A 20532-nucleotide genomic window follows, 5' to 3' on the forward strand; every position below is an offset into this window, starting at 1 on the left:
ACCTACTGTATTTCAAGTTCTCTATGGTTTATACCACTTAATACTAGCCATAGATGCATCAAAATAAGCAAACAACACACGAAAAACAGAATCTGCCAAAAACAGAACAGACTGTAGCAATTTGTAACTAACGCAAACTTTTGGAACTATAAAAATCCTACCAAAATAGGAAGTCCTGGAAATTTTCTATTAATCTACAGCAAAAAGAATCAACGCAAAATCATATTTTTGCGATTTAACAAAACTAATTTCATGCGCGCGAAGTTTCTGTTTTTCAGCAGAATCAAATTAACTATCATTGTAGGTTATCTTATAGGTTCTACTTGGCACAAACACTAATTAAAACATAAAAACACATCTAAACAGAAGGTAGATGCAAAATTTATTACTAAAGAGAAACAAAAACAAAAAAACACAAATAAAATTGGGTTGCCTCTCAATTAGCGCTATCGTTTAACACCCCTAGCTAGGCATAAAAGCGAAGATAGATCTAAGTAGTGCCATCTTTGACACTCAATTCATAAGTAGCTCGCATGATAGATTCATAAGGTAATTTAATCTTCTTTCTTGGAAAGTGCTCCATGCCTTTCCTTAATGGAAATTGGAATCTAATATTCACTTCCTTCATATCAATAATCGCGCCAATCATTCTAAGGAAAGGTCTACCAAGAATAATAGGGCAAGAAAGATTGCAATCTATATCAAGAACGATAAAATCTATGGGCACCAAATTTCTATTTGCAACAATGAGAACATCATTGATCCTTTCCATTGGCTTTTTAATGGTGGAATCTGCAAGGTGCAAATTTAAAGAGCAATCATCAAGATCATGGAAACCTAGAATATCACATAAAGTTTTTGGAATCGTGGAAACACTAGCACCCAAATCACATAAAGCATAAAACTCATGATCTTTAATTTTAATCTTTATAGTAGGTTCCCACTCATCATTAAGTATTCTAGGTATAGAAACTTCCAAATTAAGTTTTTCATCATAAGATTGTATCAAGGCATCGACGATATGTTTGGTAAAAGCTTTATTTTGACTATAAGCATGAGGAGAATTAACAACGGATTGCAACAAGGAAATACAACCTTCTAAAGAACAATTATCATAATTAAATTACTTGAAATCTGAAATAGTGGGTTCAATGCTATTTAAAGTCTTGACCTCTCCAGTCCCACTTTTACCAAATTTAGCATCAAGATCTAAAAACTCCAAATTATTGGGATGCCTTCTAACTAAAGTTGACTCATCTCCAGTCCCATTATTATTAAGATTCATATTGCAAAACAAAGATCTAATAGGGGACATATCAATAACTTTAAGATCTTCATCATTATTTTCATTGAAACTAGAAGAACACGCCTTTACAAAGCAATCTTTCTTAGCACGCAATCTAGCGGTTCTTTCCTTGCACTCATCAATCTAAATTCTCATTGCTTTGAGAGACTCATTGATATCATGATTAGGAGGAGTAGATCTAAGTTTTAAAGAATCAACATCAAGCGAAAGTCTATCAACGTTCCTAGCCAAATCATCAACTTTGAGCAATTTTTCTTCAAGCAAGTCATTAAAATTCTTTTGAGAGATCATAAAATCTTTCACACTATTCTCAAAATCAGAGGGCATCTTATTAAAATTACCATAAAAATTATTGTAGGAATTTCCATAATTATTAGAGGAATTACTAGGGAACGGTCTAGGATTAAAGTTTCCTCTATAAGCATTGTTTCCAAAACTATTCCTACCAACAAAATTCACATCCATAGATTCATTATTATTCTCAATCAAAGTAGATAAAGGCATATCATTGGGATCAAAAGGAGCACTCTTAGTAGCAAATAATTTCATAAGCTCATCCATCTTTCCACTCAAAACATTGATTTTTTCTATAGCATGCACTTTTTTACTAGTAGATCTTTCGGTGTGCCATTGAGAATAATTAGCCATAATATTATCAAGGAGCTTTGTAACATCTCCTAAAGTGATTCCATAAATGTGCCTCCGGCGGCCGAATCTAAAAGATTTCTAGAAGCAAAGTTCAATCCGGCATAAAAATTTTGTATGATCATCCATAAATTCAAACCATGAGTAGGGCAATTGCGAATCATCAATTTCATTCTTTCCCAAGATTGGGCAACATGCTCATGATCAAGTTATTTAAAATTCATAATATCGTTCCTAAGAGTGATGATCTTAGCGGGAGGAAAATATTTAGAGATAAAAGCATCTTTGCACTTATTCCAAGAATCAATATTATTTTTAGGCAAAGACGAAAACCAAACTTTAGCACGATCTCTAAGCGAAAACGGAAATAACTTCAATTTAACAATATCATTATCCGTATCTTTCTTCTTTTGCATATCACACAAATCAACAAAGTTGTTTAGATGGGTAGCGGCATCTTCACTAGGAAGGTCGGCGAATTGATCTTTCATAACAACATTCAGCAAAGCAGTATTGATTTCACAAGACTCAACATCGTTAAGAGGAGCAATCGGAGTACTAAGGAAATCATTATTATTGGTATTGGAGAAATCACACAATTTGGTATTATCTTGTGTCATGGCAACAATTAATCCAACACACAAGCAACAGAAAAAGGCAAGCGAAAGAGAGAGAGGAGGAGATTGGGAAAGAGGGGGCGAATAAAACGGCAAGGGTGAAGTGGGGGAGAGGAAAGCGAGAGGAAAATGACAAATAATGTAAATGCGAGGGAGATGAGTTTGTGATGGGTACTTGGTATGTCTTGACTTGAGCGAAGACCTCCCCGGCAATGGCGCCAGAAATCCTTCTTGCTACGTCTTGAGCTTGCGTTGGTTTTCCATGAAGAGGAAAGGGTGATGCAGCAATAGTAGCGTAAGTATTTACGTAAGTTTTTGAGAACCAAGGTATCAATCCAGTAGGAGGCTCCTCAAAAGTCCCACGCACCTACACAAACAAACAAAGAACTCGCAACCAACACAATAAAGGGGTTGTCAATCCCTTCACGGCCACTTGCGAAAGTGAGATCTGATAGAGATAGTATGATAAGATAAATATATTTTTGGTATTTTATAATATAGATTGGAAAAGTAAAGATGCAAATAAAAGTAGATTAAAAGCTTATATGATAAAAGATAGACCCGGGGGCCATAGGTTCACTAGTGGCTTCTCTCAAGATAGCATAAGTATTACAGTGGGTGAACAAATTATTGTCGAGCAATTGATAGAAAATCGAATAATTATAAGATTATCTAGGCATGATCATGTATATAGGCATCACGTCCGTGACAAGTAGACTAACTCCTGTCTGCATCTACTACTATTACTCCACACATCGACCGCTATCCAGCATGCATCTAGAGTATTAAGTTCATAAGAACAGAGTAACACATTAAGAAAGATGACATGATGTAGAGGGATAAACTCACGCAATATGATATAAACCCCATATTTTTATCCTCGATGACAACAATATAATACGTACCTTGCTACCCCTATTGTCACTAGGTAAGGACACCACGAGATTGAACCCAAAGCTATGCACTTCTCCCATTGCAAGAAAGATCAATCTAGTAGGCCAAACCAAACTGATAATTCGAAGAGACTTGCAAAGATAACTCAATCATACATAAAAGAAGTCAGAGGAGATTCAAATATTTCTCATAGATAAACTTGATCATAAACCCACAATTCATCGGATCTCGACAAACACACCGCAAAAAGAGTTACATCAAATAGATCTCCACAAGAAAGGGGGAGAACATGGTATTGAGATCCAAAAAGAGAGAAGAAGCCATCTAGCTAATAACTATGGACCCAACGGTCTGTGGTAAACTACTCACAACTCATTGGAGGGGCTATGGTGTTGATGTAGAAGCCATCCGTGGTCGATTCCCCCTCCGGCGGAGCGCCGATGAAGGCTCCAAGATGGGATCTCGCGGGGTTACGGTGGTGGAAATTGTTTTTCGTTGGCTCCCTGGATGTTTTCGGGGTACGTGGGTATATATAGGAGGAAGAAGCAGGTCGGTGGCCGCCCAAGGGGCCCACAAGACAGGGGCGCGCCCTGTAAGGGTGGGCGCACCCTCCACCCTTGTGGCCGCCTCGGCTGCTTCTTGGCTTGCACTCCAAGTCCTCTGGATCACGTTCCTTCCAAAAATCACGCTCCCGAAGGTTTCATTCCGTTTGGACTCCGTTTGATATTCCTTTTCTTCAAAATACTGAAATAGGCAAAAAAAACAGCAATACGTGATGGGCCTCCGGTTAGTAGGTGAGTCCCAAAAATGATATAAATGTGTAAAATAAAGCCCATAAACATCCAATAGGGGTAATATAATAGCATGGAACAATCAAAAATTATAGATACGTTGGAGACGTATCAGCCACGCGAGGCTCATGGACAATAGGGCATTCGGGCTAGGTTTTCGCTGGGCCAGGGATCACTAGCGCGCGCACATGTAACGCCGCTCGCCACTATTCACAGCCAACGTGGAGGCTGTGGTTGTGACTACCACCCAGCATCCTTTATATGTTCGATGTGATAATGCTATTAGCTTAAATAATTCCTACCAAACGACTGGCTAGGAATTACATCGGTCTCCTTGGCACGCAATGCTGCATGGGGGCTCATGTTGCCGCTCGCCCTATCCATGAGCGCCATGCGGCAGCCGGGGGGCACGCAACCGTCCTATCCCCCGCGACCTTATGCTCTCCAACTGAATTGTTCCCCTTTTTTCCTCTAGTTCCCGCACCATCAACACCATATATCATCCATTCGCACTGCTGTTTTTGAAGTGAGGTTGGCAGGGGAGACGAAGATGCGCCTGGAAGCTAGATGCTGCCACTGGCATCCATCATCGGCTGGAAAACAACGACCATCGGTGCCGAAAAACGGTGTTGTGCATTGTTGCAGTGGTGCTACCGGCGATGGTAGAGAATCTACGACGGCGGCGGCCATGAGTTGAACATTTTTTGTGCGCGTGTGTGGTAAGGGGAAGGTGGCAGTAATAACCTAGTTCGTGTCTATCTAGGCCATCGATCTGTGCATGATCTGATGCTTGGCCGGCGTCGCCTTCCCTTCTTTTAATATAGCGCGCTGCCGAAGTAGACACCAACGCTCGTTCTCTTCGAGTGAATGGATGATACAACATTCGCCAAATGGGCCGGCCCATCTAGACTTTGTTCATGCGAAACGGCAACAATTTGTTGCAAAGAGTGACACGTACGAGCTCCCATTAAATAGAGCCCCCCCCCCCCCGGTACCCGGCCGGCTACCACCAAAAGTTCACTGCCAAATTACGGTATGCGGTAAATTGTCGACGAGTCGCACATTGTATGTTTCATAAATGGGTCGGTCCAAGTAGAGCTTTTTTACTTGCAAGGCACTTCGTAGGATCCTGGCCTGCTTTGGGAATCTATTAGAAGGTTCCTAAATCAGGTTTTTTATTTTCAATTTTATTTTTTATGTTTCATTTTCATTTTTTTCTTTTTACCTTCTCTTTTTTCATAGTAAAAATTTTCAAAAAAATATTCAGAACTAAAAAATTTGTTCCAATTTTCAAAAAAATTGTTTGTGTTTCGAAAAAATATTCAAAACATTCAACTATTGTTCTCATTCCATTTTTTTCAAAATTTGACATTTTTTCCTATTTGTTTAAAAATTTCCAGTATTTCAAATAATGTTTGCATTTAAAAATCTATTAAGAATTCGTGTTTTTAAAATAAATGTTAACAAATTCAAAAAAAATGTTCGCTACAACACCTGCTAGTTTTAAAAAACCATAAACAATTGTGTTTTTAAAAAAGGTAGCAAATTCGAAAAACTTTCGGCTACAGTTCCTCCTAGTTATTGAAAAAATGTTCAAAATTCGGAAAGAATTTCTTTCCTTTTGAAGGTTTGAAATTTTCGAAAATTGGTTGAGTTTATTTTTTTTGTTTACAAGTTTGCAAAATATTAGCATTATAAAAAATATTCACTTTTTCCCCAAAATGTTTCGTGTTTGTTATCAAGATCTGATGTTGCTATTAGCTTAAATGATTTCTAGCAGGCGACGGCTAGGAACTGCGTCGGTCTCGTTGGCACGCAATGCTGCATGCGGACCCATGCCGCCACTCGCCCTATCCACGAGCGTCATGTGGCGCCCTGGAGGGGGGGGGGGGGGTCCATGCAACTGTCTTCTTCCCGCGACCTTATCCTCTCTAGCCACATCGCTCCCTGCTTTTCCTCTACTTCCCGCACCATCGACGCCGATATATCATCCATTGGCGCTGTTATTTTGGAAGCGGAGTTGCGGGGGGAGACGACGACGTGCCTAGAAGCTAGATGCTGCCACCGGCATTCATCAGCGGCTGGAAAACGACGACCATAGGTGCTGGAAAACGGTGCAGCGCTACGACGGCGATGACCATGAGCTGAACGTTTTGCGTGCGCATGTGTGGTAAGGGGAAGGTGGCAGCAATAAGCTAGTCCGCGTCTATCTAGGCCATCGATGCGTGCACGATCTATTGCTCGGCGGGCGGACTTTTTCACATTAGCTCTAGAGCCGTTAAGTTCTAAAATGGCCATTTAAAACAATTTTAAAGGTTACCTCCTTTTTAGGAAATCAGCTAGAGTTGCTCTAACCTTGTGGAGAAGCATCGCCAAAGCAAGAGGAGTTTCTTCCTCTTCCGCCTGTTAACATGACACACATTCTCTATGACAATAAACAATATTAATAAATAATGTTCGAGAACAGTTTAACAATGGGACAATTCATTATATTAAAAATAAAAAATATGTTCATGTACTTATATAATATATAGACTTTCATATGCTGGAAATAAAATACTCACCTCATATTTTAAAATAATATCCCTGTACAAAAAAAATCACGTATTTCAAAGAGTTGGTGCTTTTGAAAAAAGGTTCATATGTGTCAGAACATAAAGTTGTTTATATGCGTTAAAATATATGTTTATACAAATTTGTCCATATTTTCAAAAAATCAGAAACATACAAAAGGAAAAAAAGCTAGGGAAAATAAAATAAAATGGAAGATAGAAATGAACAGCCGCCACCGTCTTCTTCAAAAAGCTAGGGTTCCTTTGTCTCCCGCCGGCGCTGCGGCCGGTCCACCTCATTTCCGGTGGCCCTAGGGCCATGGGGGCGCAATTGATCCTGCCACTTGCCGACAGGAGGGCTCCGTTTTTAGATTTTTCTTTTGGTTTTGTTATGGTTTATGTCCTGCTCAGGAAAACAAGACATCGGTGACTCCGTGAAGATGGAATAAGATTCTCCCCGCCTAGCCCCGTTGTGGTGATGTCTCTTGCATCGTCTGGGGACGTGTGGAGGTGTGCGTCCGGCGGTTCACGCAAGATTCATACGGTGGTAGTCTTTGATGGATATACTCAGATCTGGTCTTCGTTCCTCTACGTTTGTGTGTCTTCGGGTTGGATCCTTCCGATCTACGTGTCTCTTCATTGGCGGCATTTACTGTTCTAGTGTGTTGGGGCTTTAGCATGACGACTTCCTGTCTGTCTACTACAACAAGTTTTTCCCACCTCCGACGAGGGATGGCAATAATGGTGGCGCGACTTTAGATCGCTTCAGTGCTTATAATTGTTGATAGGTGGTCTACGTATGAGGTTTTAATGTTTACCATTTTTGGTCTTCGTTGCATTACCGTGATTGGAGATGGATAGATCAAAAAAATCCGCAAAAAAAGAAATGAACAAAGAAAGAAGGATGAACGGAAAATAAAACATTTAAAGGAAATAGGCTAACATTTAAAGGAAATAGGCTAAATACCCATAAGCAGGGACAAGAAAACAAATAGGAAAAGGATTATTCCTTCGGGAGTCCCCGCAAGGGTCACTTGGGGTGGGTTGGGAGCATGCCACTTGGCGCGCTCTCAGTAGTCGCCATGTGTCGCGCTCTGGACGCATCCTCCGAATTTTATTTTATTTTATTTTTCTGTACGCGTTTTCGGCTTTTGGATGAATTTTTTCGGGTTTCCCCCGGTTTTCTTAGGTTTTCCCCAATTTTCTTACGTTTTGGATCCCAAAAAAATTCAGATTTTTTACACGAAAAAATGTGTTTTTCTTCTACGAGAGGCATAGATTTACTTATCATAGAGGCACGGATTTGCTTCCGCGAGAGGCATGACCGTGCCTCTCTGAAAAGGAAAAAACGTGTTTTTTTACTTCTGCGAGAAGCCCAGATTTTACTTCTCGTGGAGGCACAAATTTGCTTCCGCAAGAGGCACGGCCGTACCTCACGGAAAAGAAAAAAAACATATTTTTTTTTCTTTCGCGAGAGGCACGGATTTACTTCTCGTAGAGGCACGAATTTATTTCCGCGAGATGCACGGCCGCGAGAGGTAGAAACAACATGTTTTTTTTACTACCATGAGAGGCACGAATGTAATTCTCGTGAAGGCACGGATTTGCTTCCGCGAGAGGCACGATCTCTCGCACATGGAAAAGTGCTTTTTCCCTTTCGGGCGAGGCACGATTTACTTCTCGTGCACGCACGGATTAGCTTACGTGAGAGGCACGGTCGTGCCTCCCGCAAAAGGGGGGGAAATGCATTTTTTCTTCTTCAGTGAGAGGCACAAATTTACTTCTCGCAGAGGCACGATCATGCCTCTCGTAAAGAGAAAAACGTGCTCTGGTTCAGTTTTTTTGTCTGATATTTTCGTGAAATCATGAGTTGGTCGAAACCTATCAACATGGTATCTAATTTTGAAAATCTTGATGCGAGGAGTCCAATGGTGAAAACATTTTCAAGATTTGGACGCACGGTTTGAAGGTAAAACTTTTTGAATAAACGAATCTATGAAAAAAAGAAAAACTCACAGATTGCGGCAAGTGTCGCACATGCAGTGCGACGGAGTGACTTTTGCAACGAGTATTCCTTAGTTAGTGATTTCGGGTCCCCTTAAAAAAAGTTAGTGATTTCGGGAATGGATTCTTTAATAGGGAAATCCCGATGTGCTGCGTAATGCGGCAAATTGTGGGCCAGTCACACAACGTACGTTTCATAAATGGGCCGGCCCATGTAGAACTTTCTGTACGTGCAAGGCAGTTTTGGCAGGTTCGTGACTTGCTTTGGGGGGCTTTAGAAGGTTCCTAAACCGGGGGTTTTCTTTTTTTATTCGTATCCCTGTTTTTTTTCTCATAAATACAAATATTTTCGAAAAATATTCAGAATTTTAAAATTTGTTAAAATTTAAAAAACATGTCAGAATTTGAATTTTTTGCTCGTGTTTCAGAAAAATGTTCAGAATGTTCAACTATTGTTCTCGTTCCAAATTTGTTCGAAATTTAAAAAAAAATTAAAAAATCAGCAATTTCATAAAATGGTATGTTTTTAAAAAGTGAAAAAAATCAAAAAATATTTGTGTTTTTAAAAAGAAATGTTAACAAATTCAAAAAATGGTCACTACAGTACCTCCTAGATTTCCAAAAATATTTGTGATTTCAGAAAATATAGCAATTCGGAAAATAGCTACATTACCTCCTAGTTTTTCAAAAAATGCTTGTGTCTAAAAAATGTTCAAAATTCAAAAAATGTCCGTTCTTTTTAAAGGTTTGAGATTTTCGTAATATGCTCAGGTTTAGTTTTTTTTGCTCTCAACTTTGCAAAATATTAGCGTTCTCAAAAACATTCGGTTTTTTTTTTCAAAAAACATTTCGTGTTTGTTATCAAGATCTAATGCTGCTATTAGCTTGAATGATTCCTGCCGAGCGACTGGCTAGGAATCGCATCGATCTCATCAGCACACAATGTTGCATACGGGCCCAATCGCTCCGTATCCACATCCGCCATGTGGCGGGGCCGGGGGGGAGGGGTCCATGCAACCTTGCTCTCCCCCGCGATCTTATCCTCTCCTTCTCCTCTGATTTCTTTTCTCCTTCGCTTCCCGCACCATCGACGCCGATATCTCACGCATCTACGCAATTATTTTGGAAACGGTGTTGGGGGGAGGGGGGACAACGACTCGCCTAGAAGCAAGCTACGACGGCGGCGGCCACGAGTTGAACATTTTGTAAGGGGAAGGTGGCAGTAATAACCTAGCCTGCGTCTATCTAGGCCATCGATCCGTGCATGATCTAACGCTTGGCTGGTGTCACCTACCCTTCTTTTAATATAGCGCGCTGCCGAAGTAGACACCAACGCTCGTTCGCTTCGAGTGAGAGGATGATACAACATCCGCCAAATGGGCCGGCCCATCGGGACTCTGTTTATGCGAAACGACAACAATTTGTCGCAAAGAGTGACACATACAAGCTCCCGTTAAATAGAGCCCCCCGTACCCGACCGGCTACCACCAAAAGTTCAATAGCCGAACTACGGTATGCGGTAAATTGTCGACGAGGCGCACACCGTATGTTTCATAAATGGGCCAGTCCAAGTAGAGCTTTTGTACTAGCAAGGAATTTCGTAAGATCCTGGCCTGCTTTGGGAATCTTTTAGAAGGTTCCTAAGCCATGTTTTTTATTTTCACTTTTATTTTTATATTTTACTTTCATTTTCTTTTTTGGTTTTCCCCTTTTCTTGTTTTCATAAATTCAAAATTTTCAAAATATTTAGAACTACCAAATTTGTTCAAATTTTCAAAAAAATTGTTTGCTTTCGAAACAATATTTAGAACATTCAACTATTGTTCTCATTACATTTTTTTCCAAAATTTGAAAATGTTCCTATTTGTTTAAAAAATTCCAGTATTTCAAATAATGTTCACATTTTAAAATCAACACTTTTACAACAACGGTGCCAGGTGATTTTTTGGTTTGTTCAATTGAGGGCGCCCCTCGGGCTGCATTATCCTTAAGCTGTTAGGGCTAGTCCCGCAACCACACCATTTTGATTCATGTACTCCGGACCAGTATGCAGGCATGTGTTATCATGGTTATTGATGTTACCCTTGTTGTCTCGTTACCTATGGAGTCGCCCCTCGCGGCCTCTGCGTGTTGTTAACCCGCCTCTTGCTCATCCCGCAACGGGGTTTGCTGGCACGACGCCTGTGCTCGGGTCCATCCCTGCAGCGCTGATAAACCTGAGAGACCGAGCTCTGGCTCGCGGCCGGCCCCGCGCACGTCACCTCACTAGGTCCTCAGTGCCTTCATCTTCTTGCGGAAAGATCACTGGCAGGATAGCAAGGCGACTATGTGCTATGTTTTCTTTCTTTGGCTAACTTGCAGGAGCCTCCGGAGCTGGGACCACGAGCGGCCCCACCAGCACCTCTGCCAGTACGTCGAGCCGTGACCCCTCCAAGGCACCCTCTCGAGGCCAACCACTCTTTTTTCACGCAAATCACTTACACGTTAAAGGGGGGGCCTGAGCACCGCGCCTCAGGGGATCCTAATGGCTCTCGAGCCCTCACCCCCTGGCCTTGACCACGACATCATGACCTGGCATACCAGCGACGCCTAAGCCTCGCTCGAGGGCCGGGACCCGAGGACGTAGAGCATCCAGATGAGCAGGAAAGAGGGGGGCGGCACGAGTCCTACCTGGAAGCGCCACCAGGAGAAGGACATAGCCTGATGTCGCACAAGAAGCCGCCCTCTGAAAGCACAAGTGCTCCCTGGGTGATTTTGGTAATTAATGTCAACATATCTCTTGTTGGACTAATACTTTTATCTAGTGTATTTTAGATAAGTCCAACAGTGGAGTGGCATGGACAAGAGGATGCAGAACCCCTTCAAGATGTTAAGGACAAAGGATTGGCTCAAGCTCAAATCTCAGGGCTCTACATTTTCTATTTTTAGTGGTCCAAGATCACATTGAGTCCATAGGAAAGCCAATACTATTAAAAGGGGATGAGGTGTTGCTTAATGGCTTGCTTGCTCAAAGTGCTTAGTGATATGCTCCAAAGTCCTCAGCTACTTTCTCATATCCACATATGTCCCAAACCAAAAGTCAAACTCGGCCCTACCGATTTGATCCATCCGGCGCCATCGAGTTTGTTTGACCTAGCCACTGCCAGAAACCCTAATCAATTCAGTCACACCGATGGGATCTTGGTCTCACCGAGATGGGATTGCAAACTCCCTGTTGTCTATTGCAATACTTTCGGTCTCACTGAGAAGATGTAATTGGTCACACCAAGTTTGCTTGACCAACTCTCTGTTTTGCTTATTACCAAATCAGTCCCACCAAGTTTGTGTAATCGGTCAAACCGAGATGAGGTTTTTACCCTAACCCTTGCACATCGGTTCCACCGAATTGATCATATTGGTCCCACCGAAATGCCTAACGGTCACATTATGAACTGAATCGGTCCGATCGAGTTTTCTGATTCAGTCCCACCGAGTTTGGTAAATTGTGTGTAACGGTTAGAATTTGTGTGGATGCTATATATACCCCTCCACCCTCTCCTCATTCGTGAGGAAAGCCATCAGAACATGCCTACACTTCCAGCATTCATTTGTGAGAGAGAACCACCTACTCATGTGTTGAGGCCAAGATATTCCAATCCAACCATATGAATCTTGATCTCTAGCCTTCCCCAAGTTGTTTTCCACGCAAATCATCTTTCCACTAAATCCAATCCTATGAGAGAGAGTTGAGTGTTGGGGACACTATCATTTGAAGCACTAGAGCAAGGAGTTCATCAACAACACACCATCTATTACCTTTTGGAGAGTGGTGTCTCCTAGATTGGTTAGGTGTCACTTGGGAGCCTCCATCAAGATTGTGGAGTTGAACCAAGGAGTTTGTACGGGCAAGGAGATCGCCTACTTCGTGAAGATCTACCCTAGTGAGGCAAGTCCTTCGTGGGCGATGGCCATGGTGGGATAGACAAGGTTGCTTCTTTGTGGACCCTTCGTGGGTGGAGCCCTCCATGGACTCGCGCAACCGTTACCCTTCGTGGGTTGAAGTCTCCATCAACATGGATGTACGATTGCACCATCTATCGGAACCATGCGAAAAACATTTGTGTCTCCAATTGCGTTTGCACACTCCAATCCCATCCCTTTACTTTCTTGCAAGTTGCATGCTTTACTTTCCGCTGCTCATATACTCTTTGCATGCTTGCTTGAATTGTATTGTGTATGCTTGAAATTGGGTTAATCTACCACCTCAACTTGAAAAACTTAAAAACTGCCAACTTTGTGTGTTGAGGGTCTATTCACCCCCCTCTAGACACCTCTTCTCGATCCTTTCAATTGGTATCCAAGCTTTGGTCTCCATTGCTTTGGTTTAATCACCATTGGAGGAAGATGGATGAGTCTATGTTGGGGAGTCTTAGACATAGAGTGCCTATTCTTGATGGAGAGTACTTTCATGAGTGGAAAATGAGATGCTTTAGATTTTCAATAAATATCATTTGAGCAAGTACATTACCACCCCTTATGATCACCCCGTTGATCCCTTGCATCCTACCCTTGATGAGGATCTTGACATGATTCGCAATCTTAGAACTATCAATCTTATCATTAGAGGATTGCCTAAAAACTTGATTGCTAGCTTGCCGGCTCTTGATTGTGCTTATACTATATGGAGATATCTTGAGGAAAGATTTCCAAAGTATTCCTTAATCCAGATGAGATTCTTCATAAGTCAATTGCCTTGAATAAAATGAGTACTAGTGATCCTAAGTTTGATGATTGTCTATTTGAGCTTCGTGACCTTATGCGTGCCAAAGGAGATGTTGGAATCATTAGCAATATTATCACCGAAGCCATTAGATTTCATAAAGATGATTATTGTCATGATCATTTATCTAATGAATCACCCTCTCTAGGAATTGATCCACCACATGACAATGTTAAAAATGGATACTATTGTCAGGACCCCGACTCAATGCCACATCGATCTAGCATGTAACACCTCATATCACTTTGCGGCCTCACGCATGGTATTCCCACGGGTGTCGCCTTACCTTTGCCCGGGACCGTTTGCGCCTTTTGGCACACGTATATGATAGTGTCGCTAGCATCCATATGATAAGGAGCCCGGGCTGACATGGCTAGTCGTAAACCCAAAGTGGCACAAACTTACAAGGACAGGCATCCATGACCCAGCATCGAATGTGTCGGTCATCAGCGAGTGAATCCAGGATGTAGCATTGGGCTAACAGGACTCCGGTGAACTGGGCTGTAGCGGGCTAACTGGACTCCGGTATTCATCGCGTGACATTTCCCCGAAGGGACAACCACAGGAACGAAGAAGGACACATGCCGGCCAGCCTAAGTGTTCCGGAGCAGTAGCAAGCTACCATGGCTCAGTGGAAGCACTAGGAGACATTTCCCGGTAAGAGAGGCTACTAAGGATAAACAACTAGATAGTCAGATCCCACACATACCAAGCATTTCAATAACATACACACAATATGCTCGATATGTGCAAATACAACATGGCATCACAACATGACTCTACGACTCAAGTATTTTATTCAATAGGCTCTGAGGAGCGAGATAATACAAACATGGGTATCATGACCCAGCATTCAGAGCACACAAGTCAAAGCACATGCGGAAGCTTAACATGTCTGAGTACAGACATCTACAAAAGAAAAAGGCTGAGAAGCCTGACTATCTGCCAGATCCTGCCGAGGGCACAAGATCGTAGCTGAGGTAACAAGCTAAACGTCGAAGTCCATGCAGAACTGACAGCGAGACTAAAGTCTCTCTGCAAAAACATAAAATAGGCAAACGTGAGTACAAATGTACCCAGCAAGACTTACATCAGAACTAACTACATATGCATCATTATCAACAAAGGGGGTGGTGGAGTTTAACTGCAGCAAGCCAGCTTTGACTCGGTGGCTATCCTGAACTACGACTGCAAGTAACTCTTTTGAGGTGGCGCACACTGTTGGGGAACGTAGTAATTTCAAAAAAAATCCTACGCACACGCAAGATCATGGTGATGGCATAGCAACAAGAGGGGAGAGTGTTGTCCACGTACCCTCGTAGACCGTAAGCGGAAGCGTTATCACAATGCGGTTGATGTAGTCGTACGTCTTCACGACTCGACCGATCCAAGTACCGAATGTACGGAACCTCCGTGTTCAGCACACGTTCAGCTCGATGACGTTCCCCGGGCTCCAATCCAGCAAAGCGTCGAGGATGAGGTCCGTCAGCACGACGGCGTGGTGACGATGATGATGTTCTACCGGCGCAGGGCTTCTCCTAAACTCCGCGACGATATGACCGAGGTGGAATATGGTGGAGGGGGGCACCGCACACGGCTAAGGAACGATCCGTAGATCAACTTGTGTGTTCTAGGGTGCCCCCCTGCCCCCGTATATAAAGGAGCAAGGGGGAGGCCGGCCGGCCCCTTGGGGCGCGCCAAGGAGGAGGAATCCTCCTCCTAGTAGGAGTAGGACTCCCCCTTTCCTACTCCTACTAGGAGGGGGAAAGGAAGGGGGAGAGGGGGAAGGAAAGAGGGGGGCGCCGCCCCCCCTCCTAGTCCAATTCGGACCAGAGGGAGAGGGGGGGCGCGGCCCACCCTGGCCGCCCCTCTCTCTTCCCACTAAGGCCCATGTGGCCCATTAACTCCGGTTTTCTCCGAAATCACCCGGAACACTTCCGGTGTCCGAATATAGTTGTCCAATATATCAATCTTTATGTCTCGGCCATTTCGAGACTCCTCGTCATGTCCGTGATCACATCCGGAACTCCGAACAAACTTCGGTACATCAAAACTTATAAACTCATAATAAAATTGTTATCGTAACGTTAAGCGTGCGGACCCTACGGGTTCGAGAACTATGTAGACATGACCTAGAACTATTCTCGGTCAATAACCAATAGTGGAACCTGGATGTTCATATTGGTTCCTACATATTCTACGAAGATCTTTATCGATCAAACCGCATAACAACATACATTGTTCCCTTTGTCATCGGTATGTTACTTGCCCGAGATTCGATCGTCGATATCCAATACCTAGTTCAATCTCGTTACCGGCAAGTCTCTTTACTCGTTACGTAATACATCATTTCATAACTAACTCATTAGTTACAATGCTTGCAAGGCTTAAGTGATGAGTATTACTGAGAGGGCCTAGAGATACCTCTCCGACAATCGGAGTGACAAAACCTAATCTCGAATTATGCCAACTCAACATGTACCTTTGGAGACACCTGTAGAGCACCTTTATAATCACCCAGTTACGTTGTGACATTTGGTAGCACACAAAGTGTTCCTTCGGTAAACGGGAGTTGCACAATCTCATAGTTGTAGGAACTTTGTATAAGTCATGAAGAAAGCAATAGCAACATACTAAATGATCAAGTGCTAAGCTAACGGAATGGGTCAAGTCAATCACAACATTCTCCTAATGATGTGATCCCATTAATCAAATGACAACACATGTCTATGGTTAGGAAACATAACCATCTTTGATTAATGAGCTAGTTAGAGGCATACTAGTGACACTATGTTTGTCTATGTATTCACACATGTATCATGTTTCCGGTTAATACAATTCTAGCATGAATAATAAACATTTATCATGATATGAGGAAATAAATAATAACTTTATTATTGCCTCTAGGGCATATTTCCTTCAGTCTCCCACTTGCACTAGAGTCAATAATCTAGATTACATAGTAATGATTCTAACACCCATGGAGTCTTGGTGCTGATCATGTTTTGCTCGTGAGAGAGGCTTAGTCAATGGGTCTGCAACATTCAGATCCGTATGTATTTTGCAAATCTCTATGTCTCCCACTTGGACTTGGTCCCGAATGGAATTGAAGCGTCTATTGATGTGCTTGGTCCTCTTGTGAAATCTGGATTCCTTTGCCAAGGCAATTGCACCAGTATTGTCACAGAAGATCTTCATTGGTCCCGATGCACTAGGTATAACACCTAGATCGGAAATGAACTCCTTCATCCAGACTACTTCATTTGCTGCTTCCGAAGCAGCTATGTACTCCGCTTCACATGTAGATCCCGCCACGATGCTTTGTTTAGAACTGCACCAACTTACAGCTCCACCGTTTAACAAAAATACGTATCCGGTTTGCGATTTAGAATCGTCCGGATCAGTGTCAAAGCTTGCATCGACGTAACCATTTACGACTAGCTCTTTGTCACCTCCCTATACAGAAACATATCCTTAGTCCTTTTCAGGTATTTCAAGATGTTCTTGACCGCCGTCCAGTGACCCACTCCTGGATTACTTTGGTACCTCCCTGCCAAACTAATAGCAAGGCACACATCAGGTCTGGTACACAGCATTGCATACATGATAGAGCCTATGGCTGAAGCATAGGGAACTCCTTTCATTTTCTCTCTATCTTCTGCAGTGGTCGGGCATTGAGTCTGACTCAACTTTATACCTTGTAATACAGGCAAGAACCCTTTCTTCGCCTGATCCATATTGAACCTTTTCAACACTTTATCAAGCTACGTGCATTGTGAAAGTCCAATCAAGCGTCTTGATCTATCTCTATAGATCTTAATGCCCAATATGTAAGCAGCTTCACCGAGGTCTTTCATTGAAAAACTTTTATTCAAGTATCCTTTTATGCCATTCAGAAATTCTATATCATTTCCAATCAACAATATGTCATCCACATATAATATTAGAAATGCTACAGAGCTCCCACTCACTTTCTTGTAAATACAGGCTTCTCCAAAAGTCTGTATAAAACCATATGCTTTGATCACACTATCAAAGCATTTATTCCAACTCCGAGAGGCTTGCACCAGACCATAGATTGATCGCTGGAGCTTGCACACTTTGTTAGCTCCCTTAGGGTCGACAAAACCTTTTGGTTGCATCATATACAACTCTTCTTCCAGAAATCCATTCAGAAATGCAGTTTTGACATCCATCTGCCAAATTTCATAATCATAAAATGCGGCAATCGCTAACATGATTCGGACAGACATAAGCATCGCTACGGGTGAGAAAGTCTCATCGTAGTCAACCCCTTGAACTTGTCGAAAACCTTTCGCAACAAGTCGAGCTTTATAGACAGTTACATTACCATCGGCGTTAGTCTTCTTCTTAAAGATCCATTTATTCTCAATGGCTTGCTGATCATCGGGCAAGTCAACCAAAGTCCATACTTTGTTTTCAAACATGGATCCCATCTCAGATTTCATGGCTTCTAGCCATTTTGCAGAATCTGGGCTCATCATCGCTTCCTCATAGTTCGTAGGTTCATCATGGTCAAGTAACATGACTTCCAGAATAGGATTACCGTACCACTCTGGTGCAGATTTTATTCTGGTAGACCTACGAGGTTCAGTAGAAACTTGATCTGAAGTTTCATGATCAATATCATTATCTTCCTCACTAATTGGTGTAGATGTCACAGGAACTGATTTCTGTGATGAACTACTTTCCAATGAGGGAGCAGACATACTTATCTCATCAAGTTCTACTTTCCTCCCACTCACTTCTTTCGAGAGAAACTCTTTTTCTAGAAAGGATCCATTCTTAGCAACGAATGTCTTGCCTTTGGATCTGTGATAGAAGGTGTACCCAATAGTCTCTTTTGGGTATCCTATGAAGACACATTTCTCCGATTTGGGTTCGAGCTTATCTGGTTGAAGTTTCTTCACATAAGCATCGCAGCCCCAAACTTTAAGAAACGACAACTTTTGTTTCTTGCCAAACCATAGCTCATAAGGTGTCGTCTCAACGGATTTTGATGGTGCCCTATTCAATGTGAATGCAGCCATCTCTAAAGCATAACCCCAAAATGATAGCGGTAAATCAGTAAGAGACATCATAGATCGCACCATATCTAGTAAAGTACGATTACGATGTTCGGACACACCATTACGTTGTGGTGTTCCGGGTGGCGTGAGTTGCGAAACTATTACACATTGTTTCAAATGTAAACCAAACTCGTAACTCAAATATTCTCCTCCACGATCAGATCGTAGAAACTTAATTTTCTTGTTACGATGATTTTCTACTCCACTCTGAAATTCTTTGAACTTTTCAAATGTTTCAGACTTGTGTTTCATTAAGTAGATATACCCATATCTGCTCAAATCATCTGTGAAGGTGAGAAAATAACGATATCCGCCACGAGCTTCAATATTCATCGGTCCACATACATCTGTATGTATGATTTCCAACAAATCTGTTGCTCTCTCCATAGTACCGGAGAACGGTGTTTTAGTCATCTTGCCCATGAGGCACGGTTCGCAAGTACCAAGTGATTCATAATCAAGTGATTCCAAAAGTCCATCAGTATGGAGTTTCTTCATGCGCTTTACACTGATATGACCTAAACGGCAGTGCCACAAATAAGTTGCACTATCATTATCAACTCTGCATCTTTTGGCTTGGACATTATGAATATGCGTATCACTACTATCGAGATTCAATAAAAATAGACCACTCTTCAAGGGTGCATGACCATAAAAGATATTACTCATATAAATAGAACAACCATTATTCTCTGATTTAAATGAATAACCGTCTCGCATCAAACAAGATCCAGATATAATGTTCATGCTCAACGCTGGCACCAAATAACAATTATTCAGGTCTAAGACTAATCCCGAAGGTAGATGTAGAGGTAGCATGCCGACCGCGATCACATCGACTTTGGAACCGTTTCCCACGCGCATCGTCACCTCGTCCTTGGCTAGTGCTCGCTTATTCCGTAGTCCCTGTTTTGAGTTGCAAATATTAGCAACAGAACCAGTATCAAATACCCAGGTGCTACTACGAGCTCTAGTTAGGTACATATCAATAACATGTATATCACATATACCTTTGTTCACTTTGCCATCCTTCTTATCCGCCAAATACTTGGGGTAGTTCCGCTTCCAGTGACCAGTTTGCTTGCAGTAGAAGCACTCAGTTTCAGGCTTAGGTCCAGACTTGGGTTTCTTCTCTTGAGCAGCAACTTGCTTGTTGTTCTTCTTGAAGTTCCCCTTCTTCTTCCCTTTGCCATTTTTCTTGAAACTAGTGGTCTTGTTAACCATCAACACTTGATGCTCCTTCTTGATTTCTACCTCCGCAGCCTTTAGCATTGCGAAGAGCTCGGGAATTGTCTTGTTCATCCCTTGCATATTATAGTTCATCACGAAGCTCTTGTAGCTTGGTGGCAGTGATTGGAGAATTCTGTCAATGACACTATCATCCGGAAGATTAACTCCCAGTTGAATCAAGTGATTATTATACCCAGACATTTTGAGTATATGCTCACTAACAGAACTATTCTCCTCCATCTTGCAGCTGTAGAACTTATTGGAGACTCCATATCTCTCAATCCGGGCATTTGCTTGAAATATTAACTTCAACTCCTGGAACATCTCATATGCTCCATGACGTTCAAAACGTCGTTGAAGACCCGGTTCTAAGCCGTAAAGCATGGCACACTGAATATAGAGTAGTCATCAGCTTTGCTCTGCCAGACGTTCACAACATCTGGTGTTGCACCTGCAGTAGGCCTGGCACCCAGCGGTGCTTCCAGGACGTAATTCTTCTGTGCAGCAATGAGGATAATCCTCAAGTTATGGACCCAGTCCGTGTAATTGCTACCATCATCTTTCAACTTTGCTTTCTCAAGGAACGCATTAAAATTCAACGGAACAACAACACGATCCATCTATCTACAACAAACATAGACAAG

This window comes from Triticum aestivum, chromosome 6B (assembly GCF_018294505.1).
Source record: "Triticum aestivum cultivar Chinese Spring chromosome 6B, IWGSC CS RefSeq v2.1, whole genome shotgun sequence".
Taxonomy (NCBI): domain Eukaryota; kingdom Viridiplantae; phylum Streptophyta; class Magnoliopsida; order Poales; family Poaceae; genus Triticum; species Triticum aestivum.